Raw genomic sequence first — 19,576 nt, 5'->3', positions numbered from 1 at the left:
ATTTGAGCTAGCTTTTATATAAACCTAGATAAAAGAGAAAATATAAACAAGGAGACTGGAATGGACAAAGCTCAGAAATGAATTGTGATTTGAATGTAGAACTTTTCATTGTATCGTCCTTCTTCATCATCTCTGAGCTTCCCAAGTTGATAATTGTTTTTACATTCTTCCTTAGAATGCTTTCAGTTTCTCAGTTATATAAGAAAATAGATGAGATGAAATGGCAAAATCTCTCCACATAAACGCTGACGACGAATGTATGCTTAAGTAAGTGTGGTGAAGAAGGCTGATGGTGCCCGGCAACGGAGAGATATAGCGACTGGAGTCTTAAAGACGAAAATAAACAAGCGGCCATCTAGCCCAGAAGCAACAAAGCCCACATGGAAGCAGCACACCAAAATATGTGATCATGGAGGGCAGAGGGGACCTGGTCTCAAGCAATAAAGGTGTGGGGGGGATCATATTATTGTGAATGAGGGGAATGCATGATGGGGACTCAATACCCATCTGTAGACAACTGAGCATCTCTTGCAGAGTGGTAGTGGGGAGGAGATGAGTCACTCAGGGTTCAGTGTAGCAATAATGAAACTCACAGCCTTCCTCTAGTTCTTAAACGCTTCCTCCCCCCAATACTCATGATTCTAATTCTACCTTGCAAACCTGATTAGACCAGAGGATGCACAGCAGTATAGGTGGGAACTGGAAACACAGGAAATCCAGGACAGATGAATCCCTCGGGACCAGTGGTGGGAGTGGTGATACCGGGAAGGAAGGAGACGTAGAAAGGAGGAACTAATCACAGGGATCTACATATAACCTCCTACTTGAAGGATGGGCAACAGAAAGGTGGGTGAAGGGAGACGCTGGGCAGTGTAAGATAAAATAAAATAATAATTTGTAAAACATCAAGGGTTCATGAGGGGGGGAGGAGCAGGGAGAGGTGGAGGAGAAAAAGGAAAATGAGGGCTGATTCCAGGAACCCAAGTGGAAAGTGAGTTTTGAGAATGATGAGGGCAATGAATGTATAGGTGTGCTTTACACAATATATGTATGTGCGGATTGTGATAAGAGTTGTATGAGCCCCAATAAAAGGATTTAAAAAGAGAGAAAGACATGGTAAAGTCATATTTCCACATTTAACAAATCAGCCTCTCAAAATTTATATAGCCCTTGAACACAAATCCATAATATCAAGCAGAGATCCCAGTTCATCTGTGTATGTGTTATCCTGTTATCCTCACACAGTTGACAGTTTCATAATCAAGAATGTTTTATTGGTGGCCCCACTAATGTATTGCTAGCCTTTGACTTGTATTAGGAAAAATAGAGGAAATTATTTCTAAAATGTTATGGAAAATTATAATCCCACTGGCAGTCAGTTGATTCCAACCTTGTGTAGAGTTTGCTAGGCTATAAGTCTTTACCAAGGCTGTTAGCCTCTCCTTTCCTTCTCCATAGAAGCTAGTGCTCTTAAACTACTCATTTGGTGGCTTGGCCATCCAATATTACTCAACAATGTCACCAAATCACCTCCATGGGCAAAGAAAAGAAAAGAAATCCCACACAAGCAAATAAACATGCAAAATCAAACTCAGTGTCATAGAGTCAATTTTGGCTCACAGCGAGCGACCACACAGGGCAAACCAGAACTATCCTTTGGATTTATAATGCTACACATCTTCATGGTAGCAGAAGGTCTCATCTAGCTCCCATGGAGCTGCTGGTAGGTTGGAACTGCTTGCTCACGTTGTGGTTATTAGCCCCACAGGTACCTCACTGCACTGCCAGGGGTTCTTAGGGACAATGATCAAAGTCACTGCAACTCCCAGTAACCCTGTAGAACGGTAAAACTGTCCCTTTAGGTTTTTGAACTGACTTTTTTTCTTATTTAAAAGATAATCTTTTATTGTACTTTTGATACATGTCCAGGTGGCAAGGAAGTCTGCACCAAGGGGCCCACCAGCTCTATTATCCGTGCAGGAAACTAGAAGGAGTTAGAGAGTGGAGGTGATGCTGGACGGATTGCAGTAAGGCAGGCAAGAATGTGCTCAGCGATGGAGTTCAGCGGGTGTCCATTAGTGCATTTGGGTAAGGGACGGGGCAGGGCAGAAGTGGCTGGGCTGCCGGGCAGGGCAGAAGGGAGGCAGTAACAGCCGGCAGGTGTTGTTTACCTCTACATGGGTGACTGTACTGTCTCCTCCTCTGTTTGCCCCCTTAATCCCCATCTCCCAAACTCCAACATTAAAAAACATTGATGTACTTAGATGTTAAGTTGTTTATTTTACTTTCGAGGAGGGTCATATTTCCCCCTTGGTGGGATTTCTCTGGTAGTTGTTGAGGAGGAGATCTTCCTGGGCTTGCAATCTAGTGGTCAACCTGGTGGCCATGTTCTGGATTCCAACTATAAATCTGTCTGGGAGTGAACCCCTTATCTCTATCCTACAGAACTGAAGGTAGTTTTGAAGTGCTAACTTTGTGGTCGGCAGCCAAATGCCTAACTCATTAGCCTGTGAAAGCAAAGCCTTTGCTGTCATGTTTTTCTCTAATTTAAATGAAACCAAAACAAAATAAACATTGCTTTCAAATTTCAACCCCCAAATTATAACAAAAATTTAAAAGTGTCTTTGCATGCACACACGCATGCACACACATGCACACACACACACACACACACGCACACACTGCTGCTGCCCTACCCATTCCTTAGTGACCCCATCTCCTCCAGGGCATAGTGAAACTATCCAATAGGTTTCCTTCGGGAGCTGAAAAGCAAATTCTCCTTCTACAAAGAAGCGGTTAGATTAGATTTCAACTGGGCACATACATTTTGGTTAGCCATGTACTCAACCATAGTGCCACCAGGGATCTTGGAAATGATAAACTTAACACAAAGTTTTGCACTTGAAGATAAAGGGAGAAGAGATATATGCCTATTTCACACTTACCAGATAAAAACAATAAGTGACAGAATTTGATTCATTGAAAAATAATTGTTTTCCTTAGAGCCACTTAGTGATGGCACTCCAACAGCGAGAATATGTTTGGAATGGACAACTGTGTGCCAGGGAGGTGAATATAAAATTTCTAAATATCAGGTATAGATAAACACATGAAAATATTACAGTGGAGAGATATCTTTTGTAGTATAAATGCTTCACTACTAAATATATTACTTTGTATTTTATTGACATTCAGTGTTAAACTCTAACACCTGTGTGTATGTATGTGTGCAGACATATGTACATATATACACATGCCTATGAGACTAGATAAATATTTTTAACTCATATCATTTATTCATTCAATATTTCACCCCCAAATAATAATGTTTATGGCCTTTGGGAAGGAAAGGAACTTGGGTTAGAAACAGATGTCTTTTTAAGCCTTGCAATTTTGATATCCTTTTTCTATAATTTGGATATGTTACTTAATCGTTCTGTGCTTAAGGATCTTCATCTAGAAAACAGAAGCAACTTTTAAGGGTTGTGTTCTAAAAGTTATAAAATAATGTTTTCATAGTGTCTGGCCTTCAATATATGATTAATCAAAGGCATTAATTGTTGATGATTTTTATCTTTCATCTATTTTCAGCATGCTATCATGATCATCAATTATTTATTCAGTAAGCACCCTGAAGTAAGAGCTAGATATCAGTGATACTGGGAAATAATGATAAACTATATACTTCAACAAAGGCTTTCAACTTCTCACATGAGAACCATCAAATTCTAATGGACGATGTTCTCGTAAGAAACATATATTAACCTTAATATCAGTGTGCTAGAAATTTAGAACAAGGATTACCAGGTTCAAGGGTTTCTCATTATCAACTTCTTTCTTCATAATTTGCATCTTCCCTAATGCATTCTGGTCCTCTCCCGCCCGTGCTCTCTACTCCATGATACTCCCACTATTTCAGCAAAGTTTTAACCTTAAGCACTGAAGATGTAAGTGAAAAAAAAGGGCACAATTTTCTTATTTTAAGAATGGTTTTATATTATGGGCGGTTTAAAATTTTCCTCTGCTTGGTGCCCAAATAACCGTTTCTAACTACTATTTGGCGTTTGCTTCGTCATTGCACTGACATAATGTAAGTAATTTTAAAATGTAATTAACTATGCTTAGCTTTTTGGAAGATGTTTGTGTTCTGTGATCATAATAACCTATCTGTAATGAACCATGTCTTGTAGTTACGAAAAGGCATCAATCCAGTAGTTTTTTGGCATTCTCTGCATTCATCTCACAGTGGAGAGCAGGCTTAAAATAATAAAAACAATACAACAGCAATGAAACAAAGCCAACATCCTATGACTGAAGATTTTCACTCCTCGGTAGTGAAACCAAGAGTAACTCAACGTTATTAGCTTTAACCATTTTCTGTATGTCCTGCCATTTAGAATTCATACATAGTACATACCTGAATTTTTGAAATAATAATATATTAGTAGTAAACAACTTAATCTACTCTGTGTATGCATATGTTTCATTTGTTGTTGTTATTGTTAGGTTCCAGGGAGTTGGTTCTGACCTCTCATGACCTTATCTGCAACAGAAGGACAAACTGCTTGGTCCTGTGCCATCTCATTTAGTATCCTTTACAGTAGTTATGCGCTATGTCCACTATGGTAGGTGCATAATATGTTGTTCATTTAAGAGTATTAAGAATGAAGGAGAGGGGCATAGACTGTCAATCAGGTCTGAGCTTGATGACCTCATTTGTAGGTGCTAAGGAGATAAACAGTTGACTGGAGGCAGGACACATGCTCACTCCCTATGAGACATTCCTGCAGGCAAGGCTCATGTAGTGATAGAGCCCTGGAGCTGAAGGAGACACATGGGATCCCTGCCAGCTCTGAGATGCTGCCACGGCCACTGGATCCACAAGACTTTCCACCCTCTGACCTGTTATCTTTCTGCATTCAGCATCATCGCATGTGTTTCATGAATCTGAAGAGGAATTTGTAGATTTGTATCACCCATATGGGCTAATATCGGATTTGTGGATTTGATCTGGACTGGGCTGGAATGTTTTCTCAATATTCAATTGTTCATTTATATAAAACTCTCCCTTATATACATGAGTGTCTGTGAATTTGTTTCTCTAGTCTATGCATACTAACATATCCACTTTAAAGACGTACAACTGCTTTGTACTTTGCTACGCTTAGTCATTTATATTGCAATATATCTTAGTGTTATACTTCTAATGAAAAATAATTTCATTTAATTGATACTAATTGATCAAAAATATTTTATATTAGCTATGAGGAGGATAATTTCTGCATATGATTTCCCCTCAAAGCTGATGAAAGCGCAGTAAGCGACGTTAGCATTGACCAAATATGTAGACTTGTACTTAACATTTCAAGTTATTTATATGTCTGCTCCAAAGCATACACAAAAAATAGATGAGGCAACATTTGTGTGTATAATAATCAAATATGAATTTTATTGATAGCTCTTGAAATATTCAGCTTTTAGTCTGAACCAGATCAGTCAGTGTAACTGTTTTCCATCCCCTGTGATAAGGAGGCTTCCACGAGGGGCTCTGTATCAATTGAGTCCAACTAACCATAATTAGGAAGGTTTTGCATGTGAAAAGGTTTTCATATGAGAAACTTGTCATTTTGGCATAATCATTGAACCTTTCTATATTCTAGTCACTGTATCTTTATTCTCTCACCAAAATCTTCAGTGTTTTCTTTTTACTTTTTGATTTGGCATCAGCAGATTTTTCTCTGTATGCTGAACACACTGTAATTTTATGTGCACTGGGCCTCTGCTCATGCTCTTCACTAGATTTGGAATGATAAGTCATCAATCTCAACCTAAAAATAAGTTGCTACTTTCCCTCCTAGCTCACCTCAACCCAGTATTGTGTTAAATAAACCACATTTTTCTTCTATAATAGACATTATACAAATGTGGTTTCTCTGTTGTGTTGTACTCTTTTAAATTCATATTTAAAAATTGTAGTGTTACATTTGGAAGGGAATTGAAGCTATAATTTCTAATAAATAATTCTGGTAGCACAGTGGGTGAAACATTGTGCTGGTAGCTGAAAGGTTCACAGTTTGAATCCATCAGTTGCTCCATGGAGAAAAAAGAGGCAGTCTGCTTTCATTAACATTTACAGTCTTCTAAATCTATGGAATAATTCCACTCTATCCTATTGGGTTGCTATGAGTCAGAGTTGACAGCACTGGATTATTTTCAATGAAATGAGAACTTGTGGCAATGGTTTTAAGTAACCAGTGTAAAATTATTTTTCTAGTATAGATCAGTAAGGACAAAATTCAAAGTTATGTTGTTACATGCTGAATTCATCCTTTAACTGTATTCCCACATTATAATATTTTTCCTTGTAGAGTTAGCAATTATCATTTACAAAGAATTAAATAGATGGGTTTTAAAGGATGTGTGAAAAAATGGTTTTAATAAGTCTTGAACTGTTGACTTATAATCTGTACCTTACCAATTCTTATTGGGTCTTCTTTTAATTCAGAACAGCTAAATAAAAAATTTAGCTGACAAATTCATAAGTCTCTATAGGGAAAAATAAGAAAATTTATACAGAAGTTTATTATTAAACCATAAGTAGCAGAAAATATTATTGTTATACAATTTACCATGTGTTTGAGTCTTGACTGAGATTTCGTTCAATCTTATATAATATCTTCCTCCAAATAGGTACTTGGAAAGGAACCCAAATTCAATCAACACCTCTGCCATGAAGGCGGTTCCAACTTATCACCACCCTGGGTAGGGTTTCTGAGACTGTGAATCTGTACAGGAGCAGATCATTTTCTCCAGTGCAGTGGCTGGAAGGTTGGACCCTCCTATCTTGTCATGAGTTGCCCAACACTGTTGCCCAGGGACACTAGGGCTCCTTGAACACAAACCACACATGGGCCCACCTTTCTTGCAATGTGAATCATATTTCCTGCTTCTTTTGCACTGAGAAGGATAAACACATAGAGGTCTCTATTATCAAACAGTTTATAAGAATAGTCCTATTTAAAATTGTATTTTCTTAAAATTTATGTGCCCAACTTCACTTTCATATTTGATGAATTTCATGCATTCCTCTGTGTCAAAATGATTGATGCCTTCATATTTACCTTAAAAAAAGTAATGATTCCTGGGATTTCTATGGTTATTTGTGCCTGAGGAATATTTTTTATACATAAATACAATTGTAGTGCAAATGTAATTGTAAAATAATTACTTTTCTCACATATAAGAGTATAATAGAAATGAAATACACATATAATTATATTTTGAAAATATTATTTATTTATAGAAAGACATATTTCTAATTTATTTATACTATGTCCATTGTAGGAACCCTGGTGGAAAATTGGTTAGGAATTAGGCTTCCAATTTGCAAAGTCAGCAGTTTAAAACCACCAGTCAACCTGAGGGGCAAAGACGAGGCTCTCTGCTCCTGTAAAGAACTACAGCCTTGGAAACCCATAGAGGCAGGTCTACCCTGTTGTATAGGTTCCCTTCGAGTCAGAATACAATTTAGCAGTCACTTTGTTCTTACTGGTTTACATACATATAGTAAAAAAGTTATATTTATTTTAATACAATTTTAATATTTACATATTGTTATAAAGAATATTAACATTCTGTGTAATTTTGGTATTGTGCACTTTGTACAGTCAACCTCTAAGGTAGAGAAGGGAGGCATTACTTATTACTTACCGGTCAGTGAGGAGACATCTTAATACGGAAGTGACTTGCCAAAGTTTATTTGGCTACAAACTGATTGAGTAGGTGCACGGATCTTCCTATTATCGGTCCAATGTAACAGGCTTCCAATTAGGTTGTCTTGTATTCCTTTACAAAACATTAATCTGGACTCTGAAGCATTATTTTCTTAATCTGGACTTTCTGATACCCTGTTTGGAATATTTTATCCATGCTTTTAAATCATTTCTTGGCTACTTCTCCACTCCTCGAGAGCATTGGCAGATAAGTGCTGGACTACTGATACCACTCCCCCAAGTGGCTCTTTGGGATATAAGTGAGCTTATCTTCTCCTGTAAAGATTTATGACCTTCGAATTCTCATACATGGACTCTGTGGATCATCACTAACTTGATGGCAGTGGGTTTGGTGGTGTCCACACCCAGACTGTTCTAAGTGCTTTTTTGTGAATAAAATAATCTGATCATCTAGGCATAGGTACACAAGTAGATAGATCCTGCTTAAATTTAGATGCCTGAAAACCTCTAAAACTTCACATCAACTTTGTGCAATAGATTAGAAATATTCCAATTTAGAGATTATTAAATTAAAACATCCTCCTTGGTTTATCAACTTGCTGTAATGTGGTAGTTTGCATGTTACTGTGGTGCTGGGAGGTATGCCACTGGTATTTAAAATACCAGTAAATTCACTTATTGTACGTAAGCCTCTGTGAAGCTTTAAAACTAAGACCAAACTAAAAGCAAGCTCACTGCCATTGAGTAGATGTCGACACAGAGCAAGACTACAGGACTGGTCAGATCCTCCCCTGTGAGTTTTTGACACTGAACTCCTAATGGGATTAGAAAACCCAGTCTTTCTCCATCTGAGCTGATGGTGGTTTCAAACTGCTGACCTTGCAGTTAGTATCCCAATGCATTCCACCAGGACTCTTCCAAACAAAGAGAGACTAGGATAAATATCCCAAAAGGCTTTCTGAAATTTAATCAATGAAAACCCTACAGATCAAACAAAAATTTGTCATATTTACTTATTTTTGTTAAACCACGAGAAAGGACCAATAGCTAGAGAACACAGGCTATTGTGTGGAGGAGAGTAGGGGTGAGGGGGATGAACTGGCTCTATAGTTGCAATAATGGACTTGAACGTAATAGTGATTGTGAGGAGGATACGTAAAAAGGCATTGAGTAAGAAGTACCATACAGCAGAAATCTTATTATCAATCACTTAATTAGCTATGAATCCTAAGACATAGATGCTAAAAGAAAATTTGAATTCAGGCAGTCTAGATTCAGAGTTTACATATTTATGCTAGTTCTATTTCACCACCTACAAGCAGTGTTATCTTTAACACATTATCACAATTATTTTTCAATTAACAACTATCTCATTATCTGAATTCTACATTTGCAATGATAGTGAAGAATCAACATTAAAGATGTATGACTGGTGGTAATACATGACCTAGTACAACATGAGTGAGATTAGAGAAGTATCAAATTTGGCCATGATTCTCGGTGTTTTGGCAGTCATTCTTCTTTATGTAATCTGAAGAAACTAGAGATACCCAGAGAAATGGACCAATGGATAAGATCATGATAAATGGAGGAAAGATTGAAATTGTCAAGGATTTCGTCTTGCTTGGACAAATGCTCATGGAAAGAGCAATATGTTCATAGAAAGAGCAGCCAGATATCAAGCCACAGTGAATTAGGAAAAACTATTGCCCAAGACCTCATTAATGCGTTGATAAGCAAAGATGTTACTTTGAGGACTAAGGTACACTTGAAGTATCCATGGTATTCTCAATAGCCTGATATACTTTTAAAAGTTTGCCATTGGATTAGTGAGACCAAATGTTAATCAATATATTTGAATTGCAGTGCTAGTGAAGAATATTGAAAGAATTATTCACTGTCAAAGAAATGAACTGGTCTGTCTTGGAAGAGGTATTGCCAGTGTGCTCCATAAAAACAAGGGTGGCGGTACTTTGTCTCACATATTTTGGACCTGTTGTCAGGAGCGACCAGTCCTTGGAGAAGGACATCACTCTGGTAAAGAGGAGGGGTGGTGACAGAGTAAGGCCCTTGAAGAAATGGATTGCCATAGTGGCTGCTCCAATGGGCTGACCAGTGGAAAATTGGGAGGACAGAGCAGGGCTGGGCAGTGTTTCCTGCTGTTGTACAGAGGTCACTACAAGTAGAAGCTGACTGGACAGGATCCAACAACCTCATCACCATGTCTGAGATACCCAGGTCCAAAGGAATGATATTGAATTCGACATGATGAGTATTTCAAGATTTTTCACTTGAAATATAAGGCTGTGTGTGAGAGGATGATATCTACATTCCTACAAGTATGTGTTAGTCTGGGTAGACTAGAGAAACAAAATTCATAGACATTCATATTTTATGAGAAAGTTCTGTGTAAAGGGTAAGTGTATATTAAGAAAGCATCCCAATCCAGTGCTTTCCAAGCCCATAAGTCCAACATTAGTCCATATGTCTGTCACCAATCTACAAAATCCTCCTCAATCTCACAACACACACACACACACACACACACACACACACTGATGATGAATGCAGGAGGAAAGGAGAAAAGCCAAACAATGAGTGTATAAGAATCTCAGCACTGGCAGGGGTCTCCATGTAGTTTCTCCAGTACCCAGGGCTGCATCCACGTAGGTCCATGTGGCTTCTCCTCAAGTATGTCTCACAGGAAGTCACACTAGCTAAGGCAGCCACACACTGGTCTGACCATCAGAGAATAAGAGTAAAAGACAGGTGAGGCTCACCGAGCCATTTATCCCTCCACCCTTCAATTAACCTGCCCTTTAATTAATCCCACATGTCTTCATTGGCCAGGTTGACACAATAAACCTTAACTATCACAAGGGAAGATCAATTAATTGAACTACTTTTCAAAATTATAGAGCAAACACTAAAGCTAGTGATGACATAATTGAAGTACCATACCATCTTCATCAATATGAAAATGATCCACCATGCAATCAAGGTTCATTGATAATATGGTGGTGATTGGAATGCAACACTGTAAACAAAGAATATGTATTTTAAAAGTATGGCATTTGTGATAAAAATGAAGCTGATGATTATATGATAGAATTGTTTAAGACCATAAATGTTATTGTTGGTAATACCACCTTTCAATCACATAAAAAGCGTGACTATGAGTCTGACTATGATCTATAGACTATTCAGGAATCAAATTTACGACATCTGTGGGATGAGATAAAGGAGAAGCTCCATATCTTCAGCCCAAACAAGGCCAGGGGCCGACTGTGAAACAGACCATCCACTACTCATATGTTGGTTCAGGTTCAAACTGAAGAAATCCATGGAACCAACAAATCCATGGAAACCAACATAATGCCTTGCGTAGATTGCCCCTGAATTTAGGGTCATCTCAAGGACACATTGAGCAGGTGTCAGAAGACCTGGTGAGCAGTGAGATAAGGTCAAGAACACCATATTCAAGGAGTCCAAACACTCACTGAAAAGACAGCAAAGAAAGAAAAGGCCAAATAGAGTTAAGAAAAGCTTCGCAGCCTTGCATTCCTTTTGGTGGTGCATGGGGGCACAAGACAGTGGTGCAAATTTCCAAGAAGAAGTAGTGTGTGGTTGATGGCATCTTCAAAGCCAAACTGAATATGTTTCTTGCTTGGGAGCTAGCTGAAGATGGTTACTCTGGATTTGAAGTTCAAATTATACCCACCAGGGTAGAAATCAGTATCCTGTTCACCACGACTCAGAATGTCCTTGAGAGGAAGGGTCATCTGATCCAAGAGTCGACTGCTGTCTTTCATAAGAGACTTGGCTTCCGTGACCACAATTTTGATCTTTATTCTGAAAAACTGTGCACAAATGGCCCATGTGCCATTGCTTAGGTGACTAGTGCTACGAACTGCGCAGAGGGCTTGCTATGTGGAGGGCCTTCTATGGCTTGTAGTTCATCACAGAAACCTGGGCCAAGGACTTCAAGGTTGTGGTGTCTAGGGAACTCCAAGGACAAAGGCTAACTCAATAAAGTTCATGGATGACCTGATGATCCATCGAAAGGATCCTATTAACTACTAACTTGGCATTGCCTTGCCTCGGGTACTGCTCAGGCAGGGTGTGATGGGCATCAAACTGAAGATCATGCTGCCTGGAACCTAAGTGATAAGATTTGCCCTAAGAAGCCCCTGCCTGACCATGTGAGCCTTGTGGAATCCCCGGAGGAGATCCTACGCACCATACCCATCTCTGATCAGAAGGGTGAGAAGCCAGAGCCGCCAGCTGTGCTTCATTCAACCTATACTCACTACCTAATGGGGTCTTCTTCGAAACTGGATCTGGCTTGTGGATGTTCCTCTGTAAATAACATTAATAAACATTCTGTTAAAGAAAAAAAATTCCTAAGCTTGCTCTTGAATGTACAGCATCCCAAGTAAATGGGTTAAATGATGAAAAATAAGCACTCAAGAGTCCACTTGAGGAGACAAAGTAGCACATAGAAATATAAAGTAGCCTGGATTTAAGCAACATGGAAGAGCTTGCTCAGCAGATTTCAAGATGAAAGAATTTGAGAGTGAAGTCAATCAAGCCTGGAATTATGATATTGACGCGTTCTGTAGCTAAAATACTAACTGGTGCAGAAGCATCAGAAGGAAATGGAATGCAACAGAGTCACCGTCCCCAAAATAATTTGTATATATAACTGTTTCAACAGTTAGCATATGATCAAGAGCTGATGTTATTGAAAGAACACATCCAAACTTCACTGAATATGTTTGCAGAAAAGCAAAATCGAGATTGGCAGACTATCAATTGAAGAGTTTCCATGAACTGAAGCAGTGTTGGAAGCACTCACTGTTGCATGCCAAGAAACCTGGCCAACCAATAGGAAGAGATCTATATTTATATCCATTTCGAAGAAAGGAGAGCAAAGGTTGATAACGGCTACTGGATTGTTTCTGATTCATAAGGACCATATGTACAACTGAAAAGCCCCCTGAAAGGTCCTGTGGCAGCCTCATATTTGTTCTCTTTAAGCCCATTGTTAATGTTTAAGCCCATTGCTGCAGCCACCTTGTCAATTCATCTCCATAAGGGCCTTCCTCTTTTTCACTGCCTCTCTAATCTTATAAGCATAATGTGCTTCTCCAGGGAATGGTCTCTCCTGACAACATGTCCAAGTTATGTGTGATGAAGTCTTGCCACCCTTTCCTCTAAGGGACTGATACATGTATATGTTATCAAATAATTATATGGATATTACATACAAGTAAATTTATTTTGAAAAAAAATGGCTAAATGAAAAAAAGTTCAATTGGTTGTAGCAGCACATCAATAGGGAGCTGTGAAAAATTCAAGTCATATTCAGAAGAAGATGCGGATGTTACTATTGTTGAAATCAAATAGATCTTAACTAAACTAGAATTTCAGAAAGAAGTTTATTTGTGTTTTATTTTTTTATTAATTTTTGGCTATACTTTAATAAATACTTTTATTGGGGGCTCTTACATCTCTGATCGCAATCCATACATTCCTCTAATGTGTCAAGCACATTTGCACATATGCTGCCATCATCATTTTCAAAGCATTCTCTTCCTATTTGAGCCCCTGATATCAGCTCCCCATTTCTTTCCCCGCTCTCCTCCCCTCCCTCATGAACTCTTGATAAGTTATAGATTATTTTTTCCATATCTTACATCATCCTCTGTCTCCCCTCACTCACTTTTCCATTATTCATCCCCCTGGGAGGGCGTTCTAGAATGATCCTTGTTTTCAATTCCTCTTTCTCCCCCCACCCTCCCCTAATTCCTCCTGGTATCTCTACTTTCCTTGTTGGCCTTGAGGGGTTTGTCTATCCCAGATTACCTGTGTTGCAGGTATTTCTGTTTTATTGATTATGCAGAAACACTCAACTTTGAGGATCTATCAAACTATGGGGAGTTTTGCAAAGAATGAGGATTTCACAACATTTAATTGTATTCATGTACAACTTGTATATCGACACAACAGCAATCAAACAGAATAAGGAGTTCTACATGGTTAGCATTTGGAAAGGGGTGCATCAGCATGGTATCCTTTCCCATCCTAATGCTATCTGTGTGCTGTGGACATAACCTAGGAAGTATTGTCTTACAAAGAACAGTGAGCCATCACGATTGCATGAAAGTTCATTCAGAACCTGTGATATGCAGATGATACAACTTTAATTTTAGAAAGAGAACATGAAGCCTTTATTGATCAAGATCAAATATTACAAACTTTATTATGTATTACAATTCAAAAAAAATTGCAATCTCCATAACTGAACCAAAAGACAACATCATAATATATAGATCCAAAGTTAGCTAAGCACAGAAGGACAGGTACAATATGAGTCTGCTGAAGTAAGCTCCAAAAGCACAAGGGACATAAAGGAGAAGTTATTTAATGCATCATTGCTGGGTATAAGTCCAGGCACTCAGGCAAGGGTCAGACCCAACCAAAAGATGCAAATGGAATCCAACTAAAATGAAGGTAAAAAACAAAAACAAAATAACATTAACAACAACAAATGAAAATAGTAGTCAGGGAACAGCCTTAAGGATGACATTCCTTCAGAGCAGCCAATGCACAGAGAGCACCTTAGGACTGGCCCCAACTGGAGACATGGTGTCCCCTCACCGGCACAATGTTCTATGGGGGACAAACTGGATACATTGTGTGGTGTGTCCGGTCTGACTTCCCCACAATGGGGCAAAACACAAAGGGAGCACATCAGAGTAACAAAGTCACAAAGTTCTCAAGAAATCCCAAAAAATAGATTTCTGACTTGGCAGGCAGTTTTTGGAATATCATCAGAACAGGTTGAAAGTCATTCATGAAAGTCAGCAGTTATACCTGGAACTATTTATAGGCCTTTTAAAAACATTAAATTTTCTGTCTAGCTACATAAGATAGGTAGGATAAACAATTCTTAGGAGAAAACACCAGAACAGCAGCTATAGAAGAGGAAGAGGTGGGGGAAAGTGAGTGGGAAGCCAATAAATTTAGGGAGAAGGGAACAACTAGGGATCTAAAATTAATGGCAAGGAAACTGTAGAATTTCTGAGAGCTGAAGGAAGGCTGAACATGATAGGGGTCAGGAGGAAAGTAAAAAGAAATAGAGGAAAGAAGGGGAGGTAAAATCTATACAGAGAAATAAAATATACGCATGTACATATGTAAATTTACTAATATAAAATGATAGGGGCATTGGTCTATGTACATATATTTATATGGTAAAGTATTAAGGTAGCAAATGGACTTTGGGCTTCACCGAAGTCTTCCTTCAACCAAAGAATACATTGTTCTAATGACATGGCACTGTGTTATCCTCACCTTCCCAACAAGACACAAAGACAAAATGGTTGCAAAAGCAAAGGTGGTGAAATCTGAAGGTACTTGGCTATTAGAAGATATGGCATCTGGGGTCTTTGATGCTTGAAGTTAAACAAGTGGCCATCTAGCAGGGAAGCAACAAAGCCCACGTGGAGGAAGCACACTGGCCATAATAAGATAAAAAAACAAACACATTGATGTGAAGGAAAGGGTCAGAGTGGGGACCCAAAGCCCATCTCTGGACAATTGGGCATTCCGTCATAAAGGATCACATGGATGGGTCGATTCACCCAGTGTGCACTATAGCACTGATGAAACACACAACACTCCTCTAGTTCTTAGATGATTCCTGTTGCCCTCCCCCCCCCAAAATCATGATTCAAATTCTACCTCACAAATCCAGGTAGACCGGAATTTTGTACATTATTACAGATAAGAGCTTTTTCCACATGTGACCTCCTCCCTGGGAGATGGACGGCAGAGAATGGGGGTGGGGTGGGGGAGGAAGGGAGACTCCCGATAGGGAAAGATATGATGAAATAATAATCTATAAATTATCAAGGGCTCATGAGGGAGGGGGGAGCGGGGAGGGAGGGGGAATAAAAAGAGGACCTGATATAAAGGGCTTAAGTGGAGAGCAAATGCTTTGAAAATGATTAGGGTAAAGAATGTACGGATGTGCTTTACACAATTGATGTATGTGCACGTATGGATTGTGATAAGAGTTGTATGAGCCCCTAATAAAATGTTTTTAAAAAAGAGCTTTTTACACATGGAATACAGGACAAATAAAACCATCAGAAACCTTAATGGGAGTAACTATACCATGAGGGTGTGGGGATACTTGTGGGAGCAGCAGTTAAGAGATCAAAATATGAGTCACATTAGATAAGTCTGCTGCACAAAACAACATTAGAGTATTGAAAAATAAGGATTTTACTTTGAGGCGTAATATGTGCCTGACCCAAGCCATGATATTCTCTATTGCCTCATATACACATAAAGGGTGGACATTGAATAAGAAAGACCTATGAAGAATTGCTGCATTTTACTTGGCTCTACAATCAATGCTCATGAAAGTAACAAATTAAGTCAACAAATTAAGCATTGGGAAAATCTACATGAGATTTTATAATGTTAAAGAGAAAAGCTGAAAACTAAGGTGTGCTTGAACTAAGCTATTGCATTCTTCATATAAGATTGGTGTTTGCCTCACGTAATATGGAAGCAGGTCCGGAACTATCGTCACAATTGCCCGGATGCTGACCACCTTGAAGCAGCCACAATGTCAGTCCATCTTCTGAGGGCCTTCCTATTTTTTTCCCACCATTCCACTTTACCAAACATGATGTCCTTTTTCTAGGAACTGGTCTCTCCGGTAAATATATCCCATGTATGTAATGCGAAGTCTTGACTTCCTTGCCTCTGCAGGCAGACTATTATTCCTAACTATTGTGGCCCTAGTTAACTCCCTTTTCTGCTGTCCCTGACAACAGTTAGGATGCTGTCATAACCCTCAACATTGATTTGCGCTATAGATTACCAAGAACCTAGCCCTTCATTTTAAATATATAGGAGCCAGTAGTTTCTAAGATAGCAGACTCTCATTAACACTTGTTTTATTCAAAGCTTGACATGACTACTATGATGGAAATCATAAAGGTTTATTTCAAGGAATCTGTGAGTTTTATCCTTCACTTCAGAGGATGAAGCTGTTATATCAATCTTGAGCTGACAGGTAGACTCTGTCAGGATGTGAGTTACTTTAATATCACCTTGTATGTGAGTGCATGTAGCTTCTTCTACATATTCTAAACTAAATTCTAGGCCTTGTCTAACCCGGTAAAGAGGTATAAAAGCATGGATATATGCTTACATGGATGCCTTTTCACAAACTGTATTTATTCATTCCATATTAGGAACTGAATGTTTCCTGACGTGTTTTTATCCTTCTTTAAAATAATTGAAAGACTCTTTTAGGTGAAGCAATAAAGGTTTATTTAACTAAGCCTAATAAGCATGATTTGACTTAGAGCGAAAATACAGATGCTGTAATTGGATTAGGCAGAATTGTAAGATCCTTATAGGATTGTATAAATCTAAGATTATTTATGATTTTTATTGGTAAGAAATGCAACTTAATTTTGCACAAACATATAGAATCCGGGATATTTTGAGTAGAACATGACCTTATTTCAACTAATTTTAATTAGTTAAATTAAAATTAGTTGAAATAAGTATAATTCTGATGGAGTCTTTTTTCCTAGCTTGTATGTAACTTTCTCCTTTTCAGTCCTGGAAAAGGTCAAACAACACCTTGCATTGAGTAATGCTGCTACACAGACTTCCTTAGAGTGATGGGGAGCAAGGATGCGACTTTGAGGCCTAAGGTGCAGCTGATTCAAGCCATGGCATTTTCAATTTCTTCATATGCTTTTGAAGTTAGACTTTCAATAAGGAAGACCAAAGAAGAATTGATGGGTTTTAATGGTGGTGCTGGTGAAGAAAGTGCCCCAGAATGCCAAAAGGATAAACAAATCAGTCTTAGAAGAAGTACAGCCCACTGCTTCTTAGAGGCAAGGAAGGCAAGACTTGTCTTACATATTTTGGACCTGATGTCAGCAGAGACCAGTTCCTTGAGATGGACATCATGGTTGGTAAAGAAGACTGGAAGTTGAAAAGAGGGAGGCATACAAGGAGACAGATTAAAACACTGGTTGCAACCAGGAACTCAGGCATAGGGACAATGGTGAGTGCAGTCCAGGCAGGGATTGTCTGTCCCTCGTTGTAGAGAGGGTCACTATGGTTTGGAACTGATTTAATTGTACTGAACAAACACAACATGAGTTCTGCTGGATCGGAAGTCTATGATGGATTAATAGTTTCAAAGGGATGTGGCAGGGGACACAGCTAGGAAATAAAAAGCGAACAATGACTCATACAAGGAAGAAAAACTATCCTGGGGTTGATAGTAGTGACGGTTGCACAAGTCTTAGGAATGTGAATGAATGATTGTAATGTATGATAAGTGAAATATATGCAGATGCGACTGTTAACAATTAATAAACTAATTAAGTAAAACCAGCTATATTAGCATACAAAACCAGTATACAACATTTCTTGAGTCTGTTTTATAAACTCCATCTCAGGTACTACGTACTAATTTATATACATTCATATATAAATTAATTACTTCTCAAAGTCATAATCATATTCTTTGTCATTTTTTAGTCTTTCATCTATTAATATTCTAAATTAGTTTGTAGAAAAGAAACATACACTAGAGATACTTTTCATGTTACTGGCTTCAAGGTCTCCCATTCTACAAATGACCCTAATATTTGTTTGTTCATTTAAAGATCACCACTTAATTCTTAAGGTATTTAAGCAGTACAGGTCCAATGATTAATGGGTAAATCTACCAAGATATTCTGTGGTTGGTTTAATGCAGTTTATTTAGAATCAGCTTAGCTCTTTTGTTTTACAAACAATGAAAGAAACAAGCATCATATAAAACTTGGTGAAGTTATTTAGAAAAATGTTTAATTTCATGTTCACATTAGGTCTCTGGGCAAAAATGCATCATTGAAATACAAACAAAAAATAGAGAAAGAAATTGCAAGAGAATCTCAAAATATGCTAAAACCTGGAGTGTAATATTTGAAAGCTGCGTTAGTCTGGTTACTTTAGAGAACAAATCCACAGAAACTCATTTATAAGGGAGAGTCTTATATAAAGGGTAAGTGCACATCAAGAAAACATCCCAACGCATTGCTGCCCAAGCCCACAAGTCCAACATTAACCCATATGTCCAACACCAACCCACAAAGTCCTCCTCCATCTCACAAAACACACACTATGAAGCCGACTGCAGGAGGACAGCTGAATCAGTGAATGTGTAAGCATCTCAGTGCTGGCAGAGGTCTCCACACGGGTGCTTCAGCACCCAGGGATGCATCAGGGTAGGTCCATGTGACTTTCCCTCAGGGATGTCTTGCAGGAAGTGAGCCTTGCCAACTGACACAGGGAACTGGCTAAGGCAACTGCATCCTGGTCTGACCATAATAAAGCAAGAGACCTGAGAACTCAAAAGACGAGGCTCACTGAGCCATTTATCCTTCTACCCTTCAATTAACCCCACATGTGTTTATTGGCCAGGTTGGCACAATAAACTAACTACCTCAAAAGCCATTCTCATAGTTCTTGTAGAGATAAAAGTGATAGAGTGGCAGAAAACAGGTCGCTTTCTCTTGCACTGTAAAGAAAATTCATTGTCAATATGAATCTTCAAATGTTAGCATGTGATAAGCAATATATATATTCTTTTATGTTTTATCTCCTATTGTATTTCAGGTCAAAGATGAGGTCAATCTCTAATACGATAGAATTAAACCCTGGTCTTTGAAAGCTTTCAGTAGACTAAGTAGAATAAATTCTTCAAGATTACATAAGAATAGAGTGTTGATCAAAAATCTGTTATTTAC

At 38.4% G+C, this 19,576-nt stretch overlaps 1 pseudogene; it reads left to right on the top strand.

Annotated features, from left to right (window-relative positions):
• The window catches only part of LOC142446110 (small ribosomal subunit protein uS3-like), a 112,348-nt pseudogene extending 100,176 nt beyond the window's left edge, over nucleotides 1-12,172 (top strand).
• The last annotated feature ends 7,404 nt before the right edge of the window (nucleotides 12,173-19,576 follow it).

The sequence above is a fragment of the Tenrec ecaudatus genome, chromosome 4, assembly GCF_050624435.1.
Source record: "Tenrec ecaudatus isolate mTenEca1 chromosome 4, mTenEca1.hap1, whole genome shotgun sequence".
NCBI classification, from domain to species: domain Eukaryota; kingdom Metazoa; phylum Chordata; class Mammalia; order Afrosoricida; family Tenrecidae; genus Tenrec; species Tenrec ecaudatus.
The sequence above is the reverse complement of the archived record's forward strand: the minus strand, read 5'-3'. Positions and strand labels throughout refer to the sequence as shown.